General features: G+C 37.5%; 1 pseudogene; it reads right to left on the bottom strand.

Annotated features, from left to right (window-relative positions):
* Nucleotides 1-17,716: 17,716 nt before the first annotated feature.
* LOC116637317 lies at nt 17,717-19,480 on the bottom strand (annotated as a pseudogene).
* Nucleotides 19,481-24,895: the final 5,415 nt, after the last annotated feature.

Genomic DNA, 24,895 nt, shown 5'->3' with positions numbered 1-24,895 from the left:
TGTCAACTTTATAAACTTCTCTTCAGCCAAATGTAACTTGATTTATCTGCTGCTTGGTATGCTGAGCTTATCTTTCCGTTTTCACATTCCTGACAAAGAGATATTCTTATTAAAATAAATATATATTATTATGCATTTTTTAGCTGAGAAATTCTAAGAAACTTGTGGTATAGTGATAGATCAGAGAACAAAAGTATAAAGGAGAAAAGTCAGTCTCTCTTCGATAAATCATCTTTTTTTTTTTTCTTTGATACTATGATTGCTATCAATAGTCTCAGGTAGAGCAGTCTACCTCTCAACAAGTTTAGGAACAAAGAGAAAAACCGAATTAAATTTTGAGCCAGATTTTAAGAGGAAGGTTATTTATGAAAAGCAAAATAAAGCAGGAAAAAAATAGTTTTTAAAGCTTCCCACTGAATGAGTTCTTTCTTAACCTGTAGTTACCATCAGTGTTTTATTCTCTGCTTTTATTGACATATCATCTTTTTGTTCAACTTCTGTCAAAATTACACTTGTTTATAATGTTTAGCCATTGGTAGAGCACCAAGAAAATTGTAGGGGATTGCCTCACGCTCTAGGTCTATACCCCCCAGCCAACAACTGGGTTCCTCGGTGACTGAGTGAAGGTCATTTCAATCAAATCATTTGACTTATTTGTCACTAAATTGGTGAGCTTACATTTCTTTTTTTTTCTTGAAAAACAGCTACTTCATTCAACTAAATTAACCAAGTGGATCACACAACCTATTGTGCGCTCATAGCATTTAAATACTTTTGGAGGGCGCTGCTTCTCAGTGTTAGGTATGAGTGAATGTCCCTTCCTCAGAGAAGAGCTCTGAGCTTCCGTGTCTTCCTGTGTCTGCTTTTGTTCCTGGTCCAGTTCCCGGGAGGCAGGGATTCTAGAGGAACTTATCTAGCTAATATAACCCTATTATTAGTTGAGGCAAGCATGATTTCACTTGTATACATAGCTAGTTCTCCAACTTTACTCTCAATTACAGTATCTCCTGTTTAAAATTTCAAACCAACCTAAAAAGTCTTGTGAATTATTTACCAACCCAACATAAATTTTCTTCAGCAAGTTGTCTTTGATTCTTTGGCTTGCAACATATTCTGTGCCAAATCTGAAAAGCACTCTGGAAAGTTTATTCACAGGCCAAGCAATCAAAAGCTGTGCCTTTTTAGTTTGGAGAGTTTTTTTTTTTTTTGAAACTGCCACAATTTCATCATAAAAAAATATCAAACAAAACTGTCTTCTGTAGTGAAATTGTCTATTTGCCCACATACATGTACAGGTTAACCAAGGTTAACCGGTAATGTTATTTAAGTAATCGTTTTTATATTGTATAATTATATAATTGTGATTATATGTGGCATATTATTATAGAGGTTTTCAAAAGCACATGGCTTTTTAGTGTAGGTAGATAAATTCAAGCATGGCAAGGTAATTGGAATCATCCGAGTTCATGTGAATTGCCTCTCAGAGAACTTCTGTTCTTTCTCTTTTCTTTCATTTATTTTTTAATGTTTCCATGACCCAGAATAAAAATATCTGGAAAATGTACCTTAACTCAAAAAGAGAAGGAAGATTCTGAATCTTTGTGTGTTTCTATTGACATAAACATGCAAATTAGCAGAAATGCAAAGGATTTGAAAAATGCTTCTAGAGCCTTACAACTTTTTTCCTTTCCTTTTCCATGCTATGAACTTCAGCAAAACCTTACACAACATCAATGAGATCAGAATAGACTAATGAAGGTAGAAGTGAGAAATGATCATAGATGCTTAGGCTGCAAAGCTCTTCTCCTATGTTTATCCCCACGTGCTTTTACTCAGGAAGGTGATTATCACCCCCTTCCTTAAAGAGTTTCTACCTGAACAATACCTCCTGTCATCATGGGTGTTTTCCCACTAAATCTTTGTTTCTTTTGCTGTAAGATCCAGCAAGTAAAATTCCTTCCAAGTCCTTTAGGAAAATGGAGAATTTTACTAAGCATGTAAGTTCCCTTGAGACATGGATGTGAAGCATTTGAAAAGGATGGATTAATTTGAAAAATGGTTGGCATGTATTCATTAGTCATTTTTTTCCTATACAATATATTTAGTTATATATTTTCAGAGAAAACATGATCTTTGAAAAGTTTTTAAGGAATGTGCTTAAAACAGCTTACTTCGTGGCAGTGTGTTAGCTAATTTATCAATTTAAATCATTAACTTCTAACTAAACAATAAACATTTCCAATTTTAATACATGTTTTATAAAACACACATTTCTAATCATTGCAACACCTCAGATTCTCTAAATTCTTATAGCGTAGTTTTCATAACCTTTAGGCTCTTTTCCAAATTTCTGTTCTAGCATATTTTTATTGTATCAACTTTAATGAGAGAAAAATAAGTCTTGCAAAACAAATTTCAGGATCTAGGAAGTGGATTAATGAGGCCACTTGATTTCTCTTTTCCACTGAAGCTGGTTCACATGTATTTGACTACTGAAAATATTGATAACACTCACAGTATAGCCTAAGGATTAAGGCCTGTGTTTAAATCCTAGCCTTAACACTTACCAACCTTGGGCAAAATGGACATCTTTAGGCTTCCATTTTTTCCCTAGCATCTTGGGGGACATGTTCATCCCGACTTTGTGGATGTGCTCGAAGGAATAAATGAGTCAAAGGGTAGAAAGTACTCTGCACTGTGCCTTAGACATAGTTTGTTTTTAAAACATGTTAGCTTTAAAATAATAACATTTTAACGTGCTAATAGGTTTCCTACATCATTCTTGAACCATATTTAAAATCTGGGTCATGGATTTTATGGCAGGGAGCCAACCAATGAATACTTCCTTATTTGGCTCTTTACTGTCTTCCTTCAATCAAACAAAGCATCTCCTCATTTGCTCACGCATTTATCACCCAAGTCCATGCCCCTCCCTGAAGTCCTGTCCTGTCTTTCACCAAAACTGTTTTGCCCTTTTTGCAAATATTAATTATTTTTTACCTGTTTCATGAAGTCTTCCCCATAGGTAAGATGCTAATTTTCACCTATTTATTTTGTTCTACTCATTTGGACTGCTACAGTTTGGTTACACTAATGTTTGTTTTATACTGTGTGTGTGTGTGTGTGTGTGTGTGTGTGCGCGCATATATGATATGTACTTATACAGAAATTTTTTGTCTAGCTTCTTTTTTAATCTAAGAGGGCACTGCTTCCAATGTAGACCATGTGCAGAAGTGCCATTCTGGGGGTCGAGCAAGATCTATTATAGTCAGCTGATTGCCAGAGTGGCCTTGTACAGCGAGAGAGCAGCCCGAGACCCTTTTATAAACTTTAAAAATACACATGTGGATATGATTTCATGCTTAAATATTACAGCTATAAAATAGAGACCCATACCTAAAGAACAATATATACATTTATTATCTATATGGTCCCACATTATTATGAAAGAAATTATTTTAGGAAGTTTTTTTGCTTGTGAGAAAGAAACCTATTCACAGGTATAGGAGAGAGGGTAGTCATTTGGATTCTTTCGTGTGGGAACTAAGGAGAAGCTAAACAGAAGAATAATAGGAGCTCTAGGAACCTGGAGCAGTAGGATCTTGTCTCCTGGGTCATCATTACTGTGACTCAGCTCTCCTCAGCATGTTTGCTCCTCTCTGCTCTCACTGCTGACAGATTTTGCCAAACCCTATTCTTCTACATCCCATGACCCCAATTTTTGCCATGTTGCATTACCACCTGCTCTATTAGTCGCTAGTCTTTTTTGTTTGTTTGTTTTTTTAAATCAACTCACTTTTTATTCAGTACACTAGCCTTGCAATACAGGAAAAATGAATACAATGACATCCTCAGCCTGTGGGTCACTTCCGTTTTCATCTTGAAGAGCAAAGGGAATCTACGAGTATCCCTCTCCTTGTCTCCTTTCCCCCCGCAGCAGGTCCTAATCTTGGTTACATTTTAGAACCACCTGAGTGATTTAAAAATACCTTTGCTTAAAAAGTACTTCCAGAGATTACCTTGTGGTGAGGCTTGGGAATCAGTATTTTTAAAGCCCTGGGTGATTCTAATGTTTAGTGAAGGCTGAGGACCACTGTCAGAGAAATGTCCCTCCCCCAGTCCCTCTACTTTGAAAGAATTTCAGAGACATAAGTCTGCAGGCCATGAATGAAAGCAAGGCAGGCTGCATGTGCCCTCCCATGGAATATCCTACCAGAGTCATCTGATTTGGTATTAAATGTGTATACCACAGTTTTAGAAATGCTTAGTCTCTCCATATATTCTGTTTATTGTTGTGTTTTTTTGTTTGGTTGGTTTTTTTGTGTTGTGTGTGTGTGTGTATGTATTTTTGTTTTTGTTTTTGCTTCTAGCTTCTGCCTCTTCTTAACTTCAATAATCATCATGGTTTCCATTTCTCATGAATTTTTCCTGTACATCCTCAACATCTGTTCCCTTGGCACAGTGACCCCATCATCTCTATTTTCTAGTACAAATGCTGACAGAGAGAAGTTGATTGGCATAGCTCAACTTTGCAGTTTGCATCATTGTTGGTGTTAATATCGCTGGCCCACAGGTCCAGGGCGCTTCGTGACACACTGGCGAGAGACCAGGGAAGTAGTCATCTGCTATTGAACAGCAGTGCCTCAGCAATGAGGCTTAGAGATTCTTTGAAAGGATATCACTCTCACTGAGGCATTGGTTGGTTTGGCCTGGAGAGTGTTTTTTCCTCACGTAGCTCAGCATTAGCATCAACTCAGGACCTTGAGAGTTCTGGTTCTATCTATCTACATTCTAAGTCGGTAAATCTTGGGAGTAGGGGCAGACTTTGAGAATTCACATTTTTTAATGACTGCCAAGGAAAATTTAACAGTGACTTTGTTTTGGGAACCCTGGGTAAATTCATCTCTGATGTTCTTTACTCTAAAAATGTATGGTTCTGTAATAAATTCTACAAGATAGATATTAACCTCACCTTCTGAATGCAAAGACCATGGCTTCTATTGAGATTCACAGGGAAGTGTTTCCAGGAAACATTAATTGGTGCTTGGAAAGCAAAGGATAGTGAAGGGAAGTGCTGAATACTAAATGCTCTTCTTAGATAGTAACAGTGTATTAGAAGATTCGAAGCTGAAAAGGCCCATGGTCAAAAGAAACCCATTTCATAGCCATTGAGCTAACTTGTTTGCAAAAGTGACAACTTTGTCTCAAGAAGCCTATTAATACTTCTTCAAGCCGTTGTCCCTTAGTAGGGTTTGGAGGCTCCAGGTCTGCACAATATTCTGTATACAGTGAATTCTCAATAAATGCTACTGATTGACAAATGACTAGTAGAAGAAAGGCACAGGCTGAAATTTAGATTCATCAATTTTGTTAATTGTTAGCAGCCTGAGTAAAAGTTTTGATAAAGAGGTCAGAACTAATGGTTCCAATGAGGCTTTCGTATTAACTAAGGTTTCATTCATCTCAGCTGCCAGAGCATTTGATTAATGTACACTAGGACCTCCTCCCAACCAAAGAGAATTATAATTTTGCTTCTATACCATATGGTGGTGGAACAAGAACAGGACATACAAATGTGGACTGTAAGCTATTCATCATCCTCTTAAACCTCATTTGCATTTCAGAGTTTCAAGTACAGTAAAATTGATATCTATTAATTAAGGATACTGCTTACCCAGGTCTGTGCATAAACGGTATCCAATATGTGTTTATTAAATGAATCAGATAATTTTTCCGTTTTTGCTCCCTAGGTTTTCTTTTTCAGCCACACCTAGAGCAGATACTGCAAACAATGAGGTGAGTTGGCATTATTGATATAAGGGAGAGGGAACTAGTGTTTGCCAGAAGTTGATCTTTGTCTCGGGTGGGTTAATCACAGCTGAGGTCAAGATGAATAAATCTATGCTCCAGAATGTCCCGGTTACAGTTCAAGACTAAAAGAAAACAAAGGAAGTTAGGAGCTAGAAAAAGGAAGGAAGTGAAAGACTCTCCAAAAGAAAATACAGATGTTCTAAGAGTCTCATTATTGTTATAATTTGACTTTGTAAAAAGTCCAATTGGACTTTGTGATGTTTAGTCTTAATCAACAACATGCTCTATTGTGTCAATTCCATCACAGGACAGGGAAAAGGAAATATCTTGGGACCAATTTTATTAAAAGTTTATTTACATACAAAAGAGGAATATGTACTTTTAATTCTTTTTAATTAAAAATAATATATATATATATAATATACACATGTATACATACACACAACACATATACACGCAGAATCAGTGCAACGCTTGCTTTCTCCTACAGGAAAAATAGCTAAATATTTTCCTTTGAAATTTTCCATGCCATTACTCTTCAAAATAAACTAAGACTGTGAATAGCCATATTTTTACAAAAGTCACTGGTTTAGGTAAAAACAGTTTAAATAGCTAGATTCCTGCAAATGCACTTAGAATATGTTTATAATATAGAAGATTCATTTCCAGTGGTATTTCACTGAAGCAGTTGCTTACATTATTGGAAATGGGGAAATTGTTGCCACTTGGGTCAGTCCATTTTCATCTCTGACTACCCAAAAGCATGTGTGCATATTAACCCTTCAAGAGCTTGCCCAGACTCACTGTCCACTGATTTCAATTGAATGGAGGTGGAAATTTTTCTTCTTGTAAAGCTTCTAGTCTGGGTGTCTAGATAGCATGGTGATAAGCATCATATAAACACTGAGAGGGATGGAATTCACGTTACCTTTATCTATGCCTCCTTTCATATACAATATGTGTCATAGACAGACACCAGTGTCTCATTACATGACCACCCACAGAACATTACCCAATGTGACATTCTTCAGGGGAAATTAACAGAACTGTTTCACCACATCAGTCTCTTCCAAGAGCACTGATTTAATAATAGTACTTAAAAAGTGACCAGATGCCCATGGAAGCTTCCCTCTTCCACTGTTTTGGCTGGGAGGCATAATAAATACCTCAAATTCTAAAACTATTCAAAGCAGAATGATGCAGAAGGAAACACACACTCACACAAATATGCTCATGGACAAATACACACACATGTATACAGATTCCAACTTATTGTCCAGGTGGTATTTCTACTTCTCAGTATTTTCTCACTACAGACATGTAACCATCCCTTCTGTTAGTCTCCAAATTCTCCTACTACTTGTTCAAAATCATAGTAAATGCATAGATAATGGTACTCTTTTCCTTTAAAGACATTTTAAAAAAGTCAAGGGGCTCATTGGACTTTAAGGAATAATGATGATTACAAATGAAGTCCCATCCTAGAAATATTCAGGAATGTAACCAGTATTAGAAATCTTAGAAATCTGAATTTTTACTCCTTAATACTTCTCTAAGAGTCATTTATGAAAAATATTTTTATGCACATTTCATAATAGTTAGTTTTTAAAATAAAGAGAATCTGACATAGATTTTTATACATATTGTTTTTCCAAGGAAGCAAAACTTGATCTGAGGGTTGACATAGTAACTGGAATGTCCATGGCAGAAGTAAAAGGCCATCATCAACCTCATTTTGTTTTTACATAGATAGTATTTTGTGTGTGAGAGCTGAGAAGAAAACTATATGACCTTTTAAAAAAAAAACAGCAGGCATAGAATTTGGTGATTAGGAGGGATTAAATAAGAATAAATGATAGGTAATGACAAAGTCCTGTTGAAAGAATAGGCCCTGGTGGAAAAGAGGAATTTGGAGGAAGAAGATAGAACCACCATTTATTGAACATGGACATGAATTAGGTACAGACCAGGAGTAGTGCGTGTGTGATAGAAGATGGTAAAGCTTACAGTCCTTCATGTTTTCCAGTTTCATGGCATACTCAGCTATTGCAATTTGTAAGACTTGATAAAGCAGGCTAAACTATCTAATATCCCACTGAGTTGAATTAAGAACCCCAAAAGCCCAGTTGGATAAAGAGTTAAAGGGCAATCTCTTCTCCAAATAAGCCTACAATCATAGTCTCAACTTCGGGGCTATCACTTGTGTGCTGTCCATCAGTTTTTCACTTAAAATAAAATGCAAGACAAAATGGGAACTATAAAGACAATTTTTATTTTCCCTTTGGCTTGGTGTTATCAATTGGCCTGAAAATAATCTGTAATCCCATGGAATCTAGTATGTAATTATTTCTAATTCCTCAAAATTGAAAATTCCTCAAGATTATTGGTTTTGGGGGGTTTTGAGGGGGCTTAAAACTAACCACTTTAGGGGTAGGAGTATGTTCTAAAGAAACTATTTTGTCTGTTTGTTCAGAGGAGTTCTCTACATGTAAGTTAAGTAATCTTTAGAAGAACAGGAGGTGTTGATAGAATAATTGTGTTTACTCTTCCCACTTCATGATTTCTCTCTTATAAACATTGTTTTGCATTATTGGGCTCTGCATTCCTTTTTCTCATCTGTTGTTTTACAAATATTTTTCTAATTGCCTGAGACAGTGTGGTCCAATAAAGTTAAATTGACTTTGGATTGAACTTGTTTGTCTCATCTCTTGCCAGAGGTTATAGTCACCCACTTGAACTGACTTTCACTCTGTTTCTTGGTGTCTCTCTCTCTCTCTTTCCCTTTTATGTCCTTTTGTACTCATTATCCACATCCTCCCTTCCCCATCCTAATGCACAACTGCAGAATTAATTCTCAAGACATCTATAGAGAAATTATTTAAAAAATAAGTTCATCCATATTTATCTTCTATCATCTATCCTATCTGTCCATCCATCCACCCAACTTCCATCTATCTACTTTAGCCACCTAAATCAACAGATCAGAGTTTCAATCCAAGTCACTGGAGGAGGTGCACTAAATGCTTAGAAAACAAGAGTGCTTGGAATAACTCATTTGTTTGACGTCTGGAAACACTTTACAAACAACCTCCAGGAAAATAACAAAGCAAATAGTGCTGGTCTACCGCAATGGAACAGATATGGTGTGTGATCAGTTAGCTGCAACCCACAAATAAACACAGACAGGCAATATAGCAAGCAAAAACCGAAACCACATTATTGTCTATCACAGACTGAAGAGTTTGGAATAAACTTAAAGCCTCATATGTGTGACTTCTAGACTCTGAAAAGAAGGTTAAAAGCTTCAAGGACTCTTCCTGGTTTTGTATAGTAAGCCCCTGAGTTTCCCTTTAACACCAAAGACCAACATTTATTTTAACATCTACCCACTTTGACCAAAGCCTAAGTCTTGGAAGTCCTCATTCCTGTTGCTCTCTCTGACTGCTTTAAGAGAATAGAGCCCCATGACACTGTAGGCCTTGGCCTCACATGGTACAGTGATAGTTCCCTTGTTCCATATCAAGCTAAACCTAGGACTGGTCTACCAAAATGGTGCTATGCGAGGTGAGCCTTTTCCATACATTTGGGCTACAGTTCTTCATTTATAGGATTAATAGACATTCTCTACTTATTTGGAAATGTGAAACAACTTTGTTCTTTCTTTAAGTTATGCTTATTGTATATGTCTTAACTTTCTTTCACTTAGTCTCTAAGGACAGATGACCATCCTCATCTCTGTATTATATTCCACTTAAAAAGGTGAATTGTTCACCTTTTTTCCTATCCTTAATTATAGACTTGCATCTGAACCTGTTTGCAAAGTGGGATTGACCATAATTTAGGAACAAAGATAGAATTGTTTTGTTTCTCCTAAGTCTGAGGCAACAATAGTATGCTTGTTCTTCCAGTGTTTCAACTTCCCATTTAAAACTTTATTCTTTTTTATTTTTCCTGAACAGTCTACTTGGTTACTATTCTTCTGTTTCCCTTTTCTATGACCTTGGGTAGTACCACATTATAGTACCACATTATCAGATTTATAGAGGTTAAATTAAGAAACTAGATCTTAATTATTCAAACCACTAAAAAGAAATGATAATTATGTGACATGATAGAGGTTCTATTATCATTACCATGGCAATTATAATAAACAAATGTATCAAATCGACATGTTGTATACCTTTAATTTATACAAGTTATATGTCAAGTATATTTAAATAAAATATTGCATTAGACATGAAACAGTGATTCAAGGGAAGGAGAAGATATTTTTCTCTAATATGTTGAGGTGAGATGGGGCCTGTGATTAGAGAGAGGGAAGAGGACACAAAATAAATAACTCATTTGTCCAATTGACAATAGATGCAGAAATGAGCCAGGTCATCAGCTTTTACTTCTCCTAATGCTTCTCTTACAGAAAGATGCAAAATAAACATGATTCCACAGGTTAAGAGACCAATGGCCAGTGTTTGTCTGGGCAGGATAAACTCTTGACAACTACCCTCTGACCTTCCTTCCTGGTGTTCTGATAAGAAAATAATGGAACCCCATTACTCCTAACCCCACAAATTTATCAGAACGTATCCAAAGAATTCAATCACAACCTTCTTCATGCCCTGATAAACAAAGAAAGAAGATATTAAAAGTCACTGTAGTTCCTGGTTGATGCCACTGGTCTCCAGAGAGAGAAGAAAAGAATCTGATATTCTTCAGTCCAGTTATGAGAAAATATGAAATCTATTGGGAAGGGCCAGAGTTCTGCAAACAAGAGGAATATTTTCTTCAAAATGTTGTTGGCTAAGATGATAAGTAATTCTTATATTTAAAAGATATGATTATAAGTAGGCCTCAATAAGAATCCATGACACCTCTCATTGGTGGGAAGATTGAAGCAGAAATGGGAATACCATATTTATTTTTGTTCATGAACTGGAGCCAATCCTTCCCCACTATTATTCTTCTCCCATAAAACATAAAACACATATTCTTCTCCCATAAAACACCATTTTAAAGTGGAATACAGATGAGCATTAATCCTTATCCAGCTAATGCCTTGGTTGCCACCATGCTCTAAAAGACTTTCACCAAGGAGTGAGAGAACCTTCCTGAAAGGGGAAGGGTTAGAGGTGCTGATGGGGTTGTAAAGTAAGAGACTAGAAGGAAGTGCTTGTAGGTTGGAGCTAAACTCGAAGGCAGGAAAGCCATGTCAGAAGGAGAAGTGACATCTATAGGGACATCCTCCCTCAGAAAGTCTGTATCATAAAATGACTATTGTTTTTAAAATGACGTTTACTTATTTGTTTATTTTATTAACCATGCCTTCATTCTAAACATTGAGGAGTTACTATGTGCCAGCCACCATTCAAAGTGCTTCTGTGAACAATGTTCCTGCACTCATGGGAGGATTTCTCTCATGACACAGTGAAAGGAAAATGAAAAATTTTACACACACACACACACACACACACATGCATGTGTGATTTTCTATTGTGAGACATTTCATGAAGTAATTAACAGGAAGCATTAAGAGGCAGTAGGAGTGTGGTGGGGGAGAATGGCAGATATGGAGGATTGGCTCACACAACATCACTTCCAACCTACTTCCAGTGTGCCTTCTAGCTGCACAGAACAAAAATTAAAAATTTTCTTTTTAGACCCCCTAGAAGCTAGAGTTCTGGATGTGATATAGTTTCTACCATTCATAGGTAATCATAAAAGACTTGTACTCAGACATGAGGTGAATGGGAGGCAGTGGTCATGAGGCACTTATTTTCCTAGTAAGGTTCTAGTGGGTGCAGAGTGGCTCTTGAGCCAACAGTTATGACAGATATGTTCCTAAGAGGTGACAATTGCAGCCATCCCTTCTAGTCCCTGGAAGTGCAGTAAGATGGTAGAATTTTGCAGCCATCAATTGTGAGAGTGCTTCCTGGTCGCCCAATTTGCAAAATGTGCAAAAACAATGGTTCTGTTGGTATGTGTTGTTTTTATAATCAGTCGGGGGCCTAATATAGAACCTCCTACTCTGGCCATTCCAATAATTTGGCAAGTATTTAATGGCTTTCATTTTAATGCGGCAAAATTAAGTTTGTTTGGTTTTTTTTAAAGATTTTATTTATTTATTTGACAGAGAGAGACACAGCGAGAGAGGGAACACAAGCAGGGGGAGTGGGAGAGGGAGAAGCAGGCTTCCCACGGAGCAGGGAACCTGATGTGGGGCTCAATCCCAGGACCCTGGGATCATGCTGAGCAGAAGGCAGACGCTTAACGACTGAGCCACCCAGGCGTCCCGCAAAAGTAAGTTTTGATGTTTGCAACTGAATGCTGACTGTGATGAGGGACTCCTTGAGCTGTGTGTCAAGAATCCCCTTTGAGGATAATTTGGGCTGAGACCTTAAGAATTAGAAAGAACAAGCCTGAGAAGAACGAAGAGAAGAGCATTCTAGGTAGGGGGACTAATAAGTTCAAACATCCTATGGCTAAAAGAGCTTGCATTTTGCATGATGAGGACCCAAAAGGAGACTTTTAGTACAAGATGAGATTAGAGAGATTGGTAGGAACCAACTTATGACAAAGGATTTGGAATTAAAATATGTGTACAAGAAGCCATCAGATGGTATAAAGCAGGGAAGTGCTATGATCTGATTAATGTTTTCAAAAGATCATACTGGCTAATGTATGGAGAATGAATTAGTCAGGGCGAAAAAGGGACATCTCCAAAGAGGTTACTTTGGGAATTCATGCAAGAGTTGATGATGTTGTAGACTAGGATCATAGTAGTCAAAAAAAAATCAGGGTAGTAAAAAGGACATATTGAAGACATATTTTGTAGGGAGAACTGATAAGAATTGCTGAATAGATTGTATGGGAGTATAAAAAAAGGGAAGGCAATAAGGATGACACCAAGGGATTTAGCTTTATCAACTAGGTAGCATTAAGAAGAAAATACACAATGAAGGTCGGATTTGAATAGGAATAAAGAGTTCAATTTCATACATGTTAAGTTTGGTAAACCTATAGACTCTGTATCAGTTATTTTTTATTGTGTAAAAAGTCACTCCAAAACATACTGGCCTAAAACAACAGCAATTTATCATTTCTCACAATTCTAAGGGCTGGCTGGCTGGCTGGCTGGCTCTCCTGCTGGTCTCATTTGACCTAACTCATGCGGCTGCACTCAGCTGGATAATTTTATGGTCTAGGAGTTCTGAGATGACTGAAAATTTTATTCATATATCTTGAAGTTGGTACTTGCTGCTGCCTGGGAAACCTGTTTTCCTCCTGGTCTCTCATCCTCCAGTAAGCTAGACTGGCTTCCTTACATGGCAATCTCTCAGGCTAGCCGTCTAAGAAAATGAAAGTGGAGGCTGCAAGGCCTCTTGGGACTGACGCCTGGGCCTTACACTTTTACCACATTCTGTTGGTCAAAACAAGTCTGAGACCAGCCCTGATTCAAGGGATGGAGAAACACACTCCAGCTCTTGTTGGGAAGAGCACCACAGTCATGGGGCAAAGAATCATGGGAGAAATTGTTGCTGCCATTGTTGAAGGCAATCTACCAGAAACATCTTAGTGGAAATATCATGTAGACAATTAGATATGAGTCTAAAACTAAAAGGAGAGTCTCAGTTTGCCTGTATGACTTTATTGCTAAGTAGTTATCTAAGAATTGAATACAAACTCAGTTATTGGTCTTTTTATGTTAAATGTTACTATTTGCAGATTATTTCTTCTTCCTGTAACATGACTAATTTTTTAGCATTTCATAGGAAAGTGAGATAATATAAATACTATATTATCTATTATTTTATTACAAATTATTTAGAAAAACATTTATTATCTCATAGTTTTAAAGAGTCAGTAATTTGGGTGGTTCCTTCTCACGGTCCCTCCTGAGGCTGCAGTCAAGTTGTTGCCCAGGCCCACAGTCTCTTGAAGGCTTGACTGAGGCTGGAGGAGTCACTTTAAAATGCCTTATTCACGCAGCTAGTGGTAAGAATTCTTATTTCCTTTCCACATGGACCTCTCCAGAGGGCCCTTTGTGTGTTTTTACAACATGTCGGCTACTTCTCAGAGCATGTGATTCAAGAGAGAAGAAGGAGGCTGTAGTGCTTTTTATGATCAAGTCCAAAGTGACACACTGTCACTTCCACCATATTGTATGTTAGAAGCAAAGTCCAGCCCACACTGAAGAAGCAATGAATTAAGGTTTACCTCTTAAAGAGAGAAATCAAAAAATTTTTGGAGAAATTTTAAATCCACCAAAAGTATAGATGGAGGCATACAGATTTGATTGGGAGAAAGTAAAGAAGTTCCTTTCTGATTGTTTATTTGTCAGACTTCTTGGTGCAATGCAAGAGAAAATCCAAATTAGCTAGAAAATTTCTCTTATAGTTTAACCTCCTTCTGAGATTTCACTTGCCATGGAGGACAAATGTTTATGGTTTACAGCTCAGAATGTTATGCTGGTAGAAGTAGAAAAGACTGAGAGGCAAGAGCAGTGGGTGGTTTAAGAATTAGCAGAAGTTTTAAGCCCATCTCCCTATTATCTCTGAAAGCTTCTATAAGCCACTCCAAAAAAACACACAATAAAATATATTGTTCCTGCCTTGCTGATGTTACTTCAGGACACATTCTGTAGGTCCCCTCCTTATTCCCATTTCCTTTCTTTCTTTCGTTTTTTTTTTTTTTTTAAGATTTTGTTTATTTATTTAATAGAGAGAGAGCACGAGCAGGGGTGGGGGTGGGGAGGAACAAGGGGAGAAGCAGACTCCCCTATCTGCTGAGCGGAGAGCCCAATGCAGGGCCCTTATTCCCATTTTCTTAGTAGATTTCTACTTCTGAGTTCCTTCAATGTGACATTCTGGAACTGCCTGTGGGTTAGGAGGAAAGGGGATGTGCTCCATGCTCTTCTGGGCTCCAGCAGGTAAAGGGACTTTGGCTCCTCAGGAGGGCTTGACACCAAGTCACAGGTAGTGATTAGCCTCAGGGAAGCCACCTTCTCATAGATATCTGAAATGATATGAGAGATAGCCAATAAGACCAACCTTCTGGTTGTCTTCTAAGTTATCAAGAACACCCTAAATGTTTAACATTACTTTACATCAACACCCAGCTTTTGGCTGGGTGCTGAAGATAAAAAACTTCTGCCCTCAAAGAGCTTATAGCACAATATGGGGAGCCAGAATATATAAACCGGTAAATGCATGAAGTGGTATAAGCACTACCATATGGTAATGACCACTGTGGTGTAAGAAAGCAGGGTGGGTGCCCAAAATATTTCTTAGAGGAGTCTTATATTTGGGTTACTCTTGAACAATAAAAGAGAAGGGCCTTTAGGCAGGAGGAGCAGCAGAATGAAACATGAAAGGAATTGACACAGCTTCAAATGGTATAGTGAGCATCAGAAATCTTGGAATCAGATAGTACCGGCTTCCAAAACCTGATACTTTCAAGATTCAGCTGAGGGGAAGAAGAAGAAGGAGGGTTGCTCATTAGATGGTTATTTATTTAGGGAATGATTACTCTCACTTATTCTAATTGTTCTTTTGAAGCAAGTCCTTTCAGATCAAAGGAATACTTATCCAAGTGATTGTCTTTGAGATGAATATTCAGGACTTTTTTTTTTCTTTTAAAGAGAAGAAAGGGAATGGCTAATATGTGAATCCTTTTCTTGAACGCTTAGATACTTTTACATTTTAGGACTTATGTACCAGATTTAGGTAAACTAAATATATTCACCGAATTTCCTCTTATTCCGAATAATGAGCAACACTGACACTTAAGTAAAATGGATTTAGGAACAAATTTACTACTATTTACAACAATAATACTACTGACTAATTACAGTAGATGTAGTATGAACCAAACCCTCAAGAACATAATACATTAAGAAAATATGGGGGAAAAACTTTAAAGTATCTAGAGAATGTTCCCAATTGAATTTCTCTGGTTATTTTCCAAGCCATCATCATTCCTATCAAAAAATTGAATACTGTCAAAGAATTTAAACCTTCTTAAACATTTTTTTTATTTTAATGAAAGAGTATGACAGCAGATTTACTGTAACATAGTCATTTAAAAAAATCAAATTATCTTTATACTGAATTAGAATGCTTTGTTATAATTAGAATAATTTATTTAAAATATCTTTAGGACAAAGATGAAAAATTGAAGTAGGTCTCCTATTTTTCCCATAATCATCTTTCTTCTGCTTGGTGTTATATTTTATGTTTTTCTTTATACACAAGCATGTCCCTTAGATCAAGGGTGAGTAAACTGTGGCTTGTGGGCCAATTCCAACCCATTGCCTGTTTTGTGGCCCATGAGCTGAGAATGGTTTTTCTATTTTTAAAAAAGTTGAAAAAAGGAAAAAGGAATAATATTTTATGACATATGAAAGTTATATGAAATTCAAATTTCATAGTCCACAAATAAGTCATGAGCACAGGTGCATTCCTTTATTTACATATTGTCTAAGACTGTTTTCATGCTGCCCAGGCTGTTGCAAAAGAACCTATAGGGTCCACAAAGCCAGATATTTGTCATCTGGCCCTTTGCCAAAAGCTTGCTGACACTTACCTTATATAATAGGTTGAAATGCATCTGCACAATATTGCGTTGTTTAGCCCTTACACTTCATATTTTTAGCTAGTTAAGTGTTCAAAGTGTTACCCTTCTTCCTAGTTTCCGAGACGGGAGAACTGGACATGAAGTTTTTGGGTCAAGACTCTGAACTTACGTTTTACTATCTGATGGGACATTTTCCACTGGGGTTGAATCAAAAAATTTTGATCTGTGCCTATGGAGAGTTTCTGATGATTTTAACACAAGTGTTGAAAGTGTGTGCCTACACAGAATGCCATGAGACCACTCCTAAGCCCGCTTGAATATAAATACAGAGGGTTACAGTGTTTTGCACATTTTTGTTGTCTGAAATCTTATAAGGCAGTAGATGAAGTATAATATGAATTGTTTTGGCATTACCAGCTTCACTGAAAGCCTTCATGCATCTACACATCTGTGTCTGCAGCAAGAAGGGATAATTGTTCTGCTCTGCTATTGCTGTTTATGAATCAGAAGAACAAAAAGGCAACAGAATAAACAAAGTGTCACGTTCATACAAATCCTGATTAGGGTAAAATCATCTGGCTGGCATTGCTTGCGTACAACATCATCAACGGGGCTGCCAGCTAGTGAGGGGAGCCTCACAGTTCCCCTGTCTCAGGTCTTCAAAGCTTGTTTGAAGGTTTCACAAAAGCTAGACCTACCCAAAATAGTCAAGATCTAGTCTCTGAGTCTTTACCAATATTAATCAACTTGTCTTTAAGAATTCTTGAAGTCCTGGGATATTTCAAAATAACTGCAGCATCCATGATAGGGTGCTTGCAAAAATGTACTTGATTAATATCCTAGAGCAGGGTTTCTCAACTTCAGGGCTATTGACATTTGGGGCCAGATAATTTCTTTGACTCCTGTGTACTGTAAGATGTTTAGCAGCATCCCTGGCCTCTTCCCACTAGATGCCAGTAGCACTCTCCCAGTTGAGATAACATAAACTGTCTCCAGACATTGCCAAAGATACCCTGGGGGGGGGCAAAATCATCCCCGAGTGAGAACCAGTATTTCAGAAGGTGGTTTCACAGTGTAATCCAAGGAGCTCTGAGGAACATTTGGTCCTGAGAACAGAACTACTGGCAGACCTCAGACATATAGGTTTCATTCCAGACCACCACAATAAAGTGAATATTACAAAAAAACTGAGTTAAATGAATTTTTTGGTTTCCCAGTGCGTATAAAAGTTAAATTTACGCTATACTGTGGTCTATTAAAGGTGTAATAGCATTACATCTAAAAAGAAAAAGAAGCTACATACCTTAATTTTAAAATATTTTATTGTTAAAAACTATTAACTGTCATCTAAGCTTTCAGTGAGTCATAATCTTCTTGCTGGTGGAAGGTCTTGTCTCGATGCTGACGGCTGCTGACTGATCAAGGTGGAGGCTGCTGAAAGTCAAGGTGGCTGTGACGATTTCTTAAAACAAGACAACAATGAAATTTGCTGCACTGATTGGCTCTTCCCTTCCATGGGTGATTTCACTGTAGCATGTGATACAGTTGGATAGCGTTTTACCTACAGTAGAACTTCCTTCAATCCTCTCAAACCCTGTCGCTGCTATATCAACTAAGTTTATGGAATATTCTAAATCCTTTGTTGTCATCTCAACAATCTTCACATCATCTTCACCAGAAGTAGAGTCCATCTCAAGAAGTCCCTTTCTTTGCTCATCTATTAAAAGTAACTTCTCATTTGTTCAAGTTTTATCATGAGATCACAACAAATCAGTCCCAGCTTCAAGCTCTACTTCTTATTCTAGTTTTCTTGCTATTCCCACCATATCTGTGATTACTTCCTCTTCTGAAGTCTGGAACTCCTCAAAATCATGCATGAGGTTGGAATCAAATTCTTCCAAAATCCTTTTAAAATTGATATTTTGATCTCTTCCCATTAATCATAAATGTTCTTAATGGCATCTAGAACGGTGAATCCTTTACAGAAGGGTTTCAATTTACTTTGCCCAGATCCATCAGAAAAATCACTATGTATGGCAGGTATAGCCTTATGAAATGTATTTCTTAAATAATAAGACTTGAAAGTCAGAATGACTCCTTGATCCATGAGCTGCAGAATGGACGCTGTGTCAGCAGGCATGAAAATAATTTTCATCTTGTCCATGTCCATCAGGGCTCTTGAGGGACCAGATGCATTGTCAATGAGCATTCATATTTTGAAAGGAATTCTTTTTCTGAGCAGTAGGTCTCAACAGCTTATAATATTCAGTAAATCATGTTATAAACAGATGCACTGTCATCCAGGCTTTGTTGTTCCATTGATAGAACACAGGCAGAGTAGAGTTAGCATAATTTTTAAGGGCCCTAGGATTTTCAGAATGGTAGGTGAGCACTGGCTTCACCCAAAAGTCACCAGCTACATTAGCCCCTAACAAGAAAGTCAGACTGTCTTTGAACTTTGAAGCTTTAAAGCCAGGCATTGACTTCTCCTTTCTAGCTGGAAAGTCCTAGATGGCATCTCCTTCCAATATAAGGCTGTTTTGTCTGCATTGAAAATCTGTTGTTTAGTGTAGCCACCTTCATGAATTACCTTAGCTGGACCTTCTGGAGAACTTGCTGTAGCTTCTACATCTGCACTTGCTGATTCATCTTGCACTTTGATGTTTTGGAAATGGCTTCTTTCCTTAAACCTCATGAACCAACCTCTGCTAGCTTTAGACTTTTCTTCTGCAGCTTTCTCACCTCTCTCAGCCCTCAAAGAATTGAGGAGTGTTAGGGCCTTGCTCTGGATTAGGTTTTGGCTTAAGAGATTGTTGTGGCTGGTTTGATCTTCTATCCAGGCCACTCAAACTTTCTCCATATCAGCAATAAGGCTGTTTCACTTTCCTAGCATTCACATTCCCTAGGGTAGCACTTTTTATTTCCTTCAAGAACTTTTCCTTTGCACTCTCAATTTAGCTGTTTGACACAATAGGCCTAACTTTTGGGCTATCATGACTTTTGATGTGCCTTCCTCACTAAGTTTAATCATTTCTAGTTTTTGATCTGAAGTGAGGGATGTGCAACTAGTCCTCTTACTTGAACACTTAGAGACTATCATAAGGTTATTAATTGGCCTAACTTCAAGATTGTCATGTCTCAGGGAATAGGAAGGCCTGAGGAGAGGGAGAAAGATGGAGGAACGGCTGTTCACTGGAGCAGTCAGAACACACACACATTTATTGATTAAGTTCACTGCCTTATGTGAGTGTGGGTCATGGCATCCCAAAATAATTACAACAGCAACAATAAAGATCATTGATCACAGATGACACTAAAAAGTATAATAATAATGAAAATGTTTGAAATATTTTGAGAATTACTGAAATGTGACACAGAGACATGAAGTAAGCAGATGTCATTGGAAAGAATGGCACTGATAGGCTCGTTTAACACAAGGTTGCCACAAACCTTCAATTTGTAAAATATGCAATGTAACCAAAGCACAATAAAATGAGATATGCCTGTAGCTTAAAAAGACTCAGAATCTGTATTTAAGGACATAAAATAATTATCTAAAAAGTGAAATATCTAATTATGCATCCAGATTTCCAAAATAGCCCTTAGTTTGCTTATAATAAACAGGAAAACAGAATCTTTGGTGGATCTCTCACCTGTTCTGTTTCACATGCTTTGTGGATGCAAGGGCTGCACCTTCAAACTAGTGTCCTTGTCTCCATCATCCCCCATCCATTCATTCATTCAACAGATGTTGATTGAATACCTCCTGAGGGGTTGGACAGGCTCACTGCTAGGTGATGAGGCCCAGAACTCACAGAGTTACCTTTTGATTACACAGCCCCAGTCTCTGGTTAGAAACTATTCATGGCTTCCCTCAGCCTAGAAAATAAGTTAAAAACTCAAACTAAAATAAGGCATTCATAGTGTTCTCTGTCATTTACTTCCCAACACCTATTCCATCTCTATCCATCTAAGTTAGCATTTCTCAATTCTGGCTGCACATTAGACTATCTTAGGGAGATTTTTTAAAATACCAAGGCTGAAGCCAGACCAGTTAATCAAACCTCTGTTCTTGAGCATCAGCTTTTTAAGAGAGCTCTCTGGGAGGGTCCAACATGGAAACAGGATTGAGACCTTATGATCTATGCCACATACAGTGAACTCATTTCTTCTTGCCAATAATTGTTTAGAAATGGGCATATGGCAGGGCATCCTAATGAGCTATAAGGAGAAGTCTATATATGTGGGAACATGATTCTAGGAAAATTTCCCTCACTCAAAATACTGGTCATGGAGGAAATGAACTTTTTGGGCCCCAGATGCTGTTAGATCTGGATATCTTGCCCAGAACTGCTATAGCCTTTTTATTTCAAACCTGAGGATGAAGTCAACATAGGGAAGAAGAAAGAGACAAGAGACTTCATTACACAAAGGCTTAGTAAATATACCCAAAGCCCAATTCTTCAGAATTTCTTCTTATTAGATAATAAACTGTCTTTTAAAAAATCCAATTTTAGTTCTCTGTCACTTGCAACCAAAGCATCCTAACTTATACAGCGTTCCAGGATCTGCTCAATCCTCCCTGTCCCATCCTCTAAAACCAGTCATTTTGTCCACACAGGCCCTACTGATGCTATAATCACTCCTAACTATTTGCCATCCCTGGTGATATCTCCATAATTTTACTAATATTTTCTCTCTCAGTGGAAGAACATTTTTTTTTTCACTTCTGGTATTGTACTATAACCCTACCTATTAGTTAGGGTAGACTAAGCTTCTGTTTTAAATAGACTCAAAATATATAATTGCTAAAATTCCTTAGAGGTTTACTTCTTATGTATTTAATAGTCCAAAGATGTAATAAGTCAAAAAACCAGATTTCCACGTTGAGAATCTACCATCCTGGAGTCTTGACATTTTTACTTGTTTGCAGCCTACAGAAAGATAAAGAGAGAGCTCATAGATGGAAAACACCCACTTCTGAAAAGCTGTGGCTCAGAAAGAGCATGTATCACTTCTGCTCATGTTACACTGAGAAAAATTGATCTTTTGGCTACATGTAATAGTAAAGGAAAGTGGGAATATGGCTCTGCTGTGTGCCAAGGAAGAAAGGAAACAGGGTTTTTGTGAATAGCTAGTAGTCTCAGCCACAAAAGCCCATGTCAAATCTCAACTTTCCCATCACCCAGCCAGACAGGATCTCTATCTATGGTCCTGTGCAGACTGGGAGGTAGTATTTAGCTGTGTTGGAATCATGAATGATCTTTCCACCCAGTTGGCTTTTTTCTCCAACCAGATGGTAATTTCTTTGAGAATAGTGGTTATTTTTACATTCTTGCCTGTCTACAGCATCTAGCTTGGAAGCTTTATTCTGGAACGACAATCCTTAAACTTGAGGTGCGTCAGAATCCCCTGGGGTGGTTGTTATAGCATGGGCTGCTAAGCCCCACCCGTAGAATTTCTGTTGCAGTTGGTCGAGGATAGGGCCTACAAATCTGCATTTCTAACAAGTTCCTGGGTGATTTTGGAAAACTTGATCTAGACTATACTGGTTATTGTTTTACAATTAACAAACAGTAAGGGGCACACTTCTGAATTTGTAGGATAGGATGGAGGCCCAGAAGTTAGACTTACTATCACCTTTTTAAACAGTACAAACTCCTCTCTCCTGCATGTTCCTCTTGTTTGCACTTGTCTCTGGACCATCTTTTTGGAGCAGAGAAACCTGAGTAGATAACTTTTTGCCTTGTTTCTTTTCTTTCTTTCTTTTTTTAAGCATAGATGGATTAAAAAAAAAACAGAAGAAATTTTAAAATCCATTTTGAAAAGTGACTTCAGTTAAAAGGTGTTAATTTCTCTCAAATTGTCTTAGGGAAAGGAAGAGAACACACTAGCAAATTTATGATAAAAAGAATTCTTTGGGTCATTGTTATTTGTCATGATAACTGTAAGATTCCCAATAAGGAAAACAATATGTCCTTTGAAGTGACAGAGAATTTTGGTTATATTTTAAAAATTAATTTTTTTAAGTACAAACTCATTACAGTTTTATTCCATACAATAATGAATTACCTTTTGAAAATTAATTGTATCACCAGATGCATAATTTTCTCTTAAAAATAATAAAGGCATTTATTTTGACAAAACATTTCTAAGATTCTAACAAATTAACTGTCTTACTTAGATTTTCTGGAAAACACTGAGTAAAATAATAAAAGATTTATGGGTCATATGAGTTGCTATGTCACAAGAAATTATGATAGAAGATTGTCCATTTGAGTCATTTAAAATTGAACCAAATCTGGAAGAAAAGAGTACTATATAGCATCAGTGAGAAAGAGGTGCAAATGAGACATGCTAATCCGACTTGTCCTTCTAGAATTGGGGTAACACTTCACCCTAAGCTGGGTTTACGAAGACTCAACCTAATATTTGCTTATGGCATGTATAAGATTATGGAAAGCCTAAAATGAAAGGAGCTCCAAAGGAGTGACCATATTGGAAGAGAGAAAATATAGCTCTTTTCCCTAACAATGAAAAATGCTTATGAAGCTTTAGTACTAGGTACAGAAAACCCAGAATTGCTGAACACTGGCAACAAGTTCAAAGCAGCTTTCATGTTAAAGTAGATTAATTAAGGCAACCACTATAACATAGTGTAATTAGAAGGGCTAACTTACTTTTTTTTTTTTAAACTGTATCTAAGAAGCTCTATTTAGGCTATACTGGTGTCCACTCTGAGGGATGGAGCTTTAAGTTAAGCAGAGCATGGAATAGAATAGCTGGCAGTAGAGAGTAAAGCCTGAGGGAAGTGCTTTTTTGGGGCAAGTAACTTTGATAAAGAGTGTGACGTAAGTCAAATTCCTAGCAAGTGAAGCCATAGTTTGGGCCCCAAACAATGTATCCTGAGATGGTAGAGGCCAAGAGACCCCTGGAAGTAGGATGGGAAGATAAGCCATCTAAAATGCAACACTTTTGGGGCATCTGGAGGGCTCAGTCAGTTGAGCATCTGACTCTTGATCTCAGCTCAAGTCTTGATCTCACAGTTGTGAGTTCGAACCCTGAGTTGGGCTCTGCACTGGGCATGGAGCCTCCTACCTAAAAAAATTAAATAAAAAAATAAAATACAACACTTTTGAGAGTGAAAGAGGGTGCTATTTATAATCTCACCAGGACAATAGACACAAACTGGGACTGTGTCTACAGAACTTGGGGTTCTCACTAACAAGTAAAAAAGAATGCTGGATATACTGTGAGAGACTATGATAGTTGAAAGAAATTTAGGCAAATCTTAGTTCACTGGGCTGGCTGGAAGTCTAGCGATCATACCTCCTAAATTATCTGGACCAGTTTTGAATCTTGATTTTTTTAAAAGACTGTATTTATTCATTTGAGAGAGAGAGAGAGCATGATCAGGGGGGATGGGCAGAGGGAGGGGGAGAAGCAGACTCCACACTAAGCAGGGAGCCTGACACTGGGCTCGATCCCAGGACCCGGAGACCATGACCTGAGTTGAAGGTAGATGCTTAACCAACTGAACCACCCAGGTGCCCCATTGATGTTTTAGATTTTTAAATCAACATTATTATTTCTCCCATATTATTAAAACTTTCAAGCACGTCTTGATCAAACAATGTGTGAGAGATCAGACTGCATGAGGGTCAGCATGGTCTCAGTACTCAGACAGACCTCAATAAGAAGAATGGTCCTAGTATTTTCTAGCTGTATGATCTAGCCCAACCCATTGCCCTGTCTGTAAAATAGGGACAGGAATAACTATTTGTTCAGCTGTTGTAATGATTGAATTAGATGGTGTACACAAGTATGTGGCCTGGTGCTTGGCATGCACTCAATAACTCTAATAGTTCCCATGCTTTAGAATCTTTTTATTTTTTATTAAAGTATGGTTGACACATAATGTTACATTAGTGTCAGGTATACAGCATAGTGACTCAATGACTTTCTACATTATGCTCCATTCTCTACAAGTGTAGCTACCATCTGTCACCACACTATGCTGTTACAATACCATTGGCCATTTTCCCCATGCTGTATCTTTCATTCCCCTGTGGAATCTTTCAAACCTAAACAAGACACAAAAATATTTTATCAGTTTCTTTGTCCTAATGATTCATTTATTCAATAGATATTTATTAAGCCCCTGGTACATGGTAAATAAGACCCTGTTTGGCACCAACCTTAAGAAAACAAAACCATCCTGGCCTCAAACTCACAGAGATTTCAGAATAGTAATAAGATGAACAGTGAGGAAACAGAATATCAAATAAGGAAACAAACAATCATATGTAAAATTTCAGCTGGGATTTCCATTACTTATCCTGTACCTGTGAGTGTAGGATTTGACTGAGTCTTGGAGAATGAGACAGATTTCCCAGTTCCTGAGAAAATTTGTGTTAAAAAGATCACTTCGACTGAAGTTTCAGAACACAATGGAGGGATATCATTAGAGTGGCTGTGTGTGAGTCATCCATTTAATAGCGTGTCACATTTGCTT

The sequence above is a fragment of the Phoca vitulina genome, unplaced genomic scaffold (assembly GCF_004348235.1).
Source record: "Phoca vitulina isolate PV1807 unplaced genomic scaffold, GSC_HSeal_1.0 scaffold14, whole genome shotgun sequence".
Taxonomy (NCBI): Eukaryota; Metazoa; Chordata; class Mammalia; order Carnivora; family Phocidae; genus Phoca; species Phoca vitulina.
Note: the sequence above shows the minus strand (reverse complement) of the source record. Positions and strands in the feature narration are given on the sequence as shown.